This window comes from Branchiostoma floridae, chromosome 3 (genome assembly GCF_000003815.2).
Source record: "Branchiostoma floridae strain S238N-H82 chromosome 3, Bfl_VNyyK, whole genome shotgun sequence".
Taxonomy (NCBI): domain Eukaryota; kingdom Metazoa; phylum Chordata; class Leptocardii; order Amphioxiformes; family Branchiostomatidae; genus Branchiostoma; species Branchiostoma floridae.
Genome location: NC_049981.1, coordinates 28256313 through 28257708, shown reverse-complemented (window position 1 = coordinate 28257708; position 1396 = coordinate 28256313).

The following is a 1396-nucleotide window of genomic DNA, read 5'->3' as shown; positions in this document are numbered from 1 at the left end:
ACCCAAAGAGTTCTACACGACCTTCTGGCATCTGATTGCCGACGACCTCCTGAAGGTGTTTCAAGAAGCTCTTGATGCTGGAGAACTTTCCTCCAGCCAGAAGTTTGGGGTTTTGACACTGTTGCCAAAGAAGGGAGACGAATTGGACCCCAAGAACAGGAGACCAATCTCCCTCCTAAACACCGACTACAAAATTTTGACTAAAGTTCTTAATAACCGCCTTCAGTCTGTAATAGCGTCGGTGTTGCACCCGGACCAAACCTGTGGTGTACCAGGAAGGTCGATCCAGTGCAACCTCCGACTCACACGAGACATAGTTGTTTACGCAAATAACAACAACATCGAATGTGCTATTGTCTCCCTTGATCAAGCAAAAGCCTTTGACCGTGTCAACATCTCCTTTCTACAACAGACTCTCGCACGAATGGGATTTGGACCTTCCTTTCGGAAGTGGGTTTCAATACTTTACAACGACATCTCCAGTTCCGTTTTGGTGAATGGCTCCCTGTCGTCTCCCTTCGCCCTAACAAGGGGAGTGCGGCAGGGATGCCCACTTTCGCCACTGTTGTATGCAATCTCTCTTGAGCCGTTTGCGGCGACAGTCCGCAAAGACTCTGAGGTGCATGGAGTAAAACTCCCAGGCGGCTACGAAGCCAAAATGTCTCTGTATGCAGATGATAACTCTGCCTTCCTGACATCAGACGACTCTATCGTCAGGCTGTTTGACCTTGTCGGGCTGTACAACAGAGGCTCAGGCTCAATGTTGAACCTAGACAAGTGTGAGGGGTTATGGCTGGGGAAATGGAGAAATAGACCAGACACCCCTGTACAAATAAAATGGACATCTGGGTCCATCCGTCTGCTTGGTGGGGTCTTTGGCAACATTGACATGCCCCTAACCAACTGGAAGGATGGTAAACGCAAATTTGTTGAAACCTTACAAGGATGGGGAGCCAGATCCCTCTCCTTTACAGGCAAAGTGACAGTGGCAAACTCTCTAGCCACAGCCAAACTGTGGTACCTGGCGTCGGTGTTCACCCCTCCTGATTCGGTCATGAAGGAAATCAATACCGCACTGTTCGCCTTTTTCTGGGACAAAAAGCGTGAGATGATCAGCCGAAATACCATCTACCTTCCTCCTGAGAAGGGCGGCTGGGGCCTAATCGACATAGCAAAGAAGGCAAAATGTCTGTACAGTCGGCCTTTCTCGGACATCATGTCCCAGGAAGACTTACCTTGGGTGCAGCTCGCCAGGTACTGGCTCGGTATTTTCATTAGACGTTTCGACCCGTCAACATGGTCCAATAACATGCCCCACTCCCCGATGCCCCTCCCCACTACAAAGCTCTACAGTGCCTGGTATCTGAACTCGTAGAGGCATCCCCCTCTAAAAAGT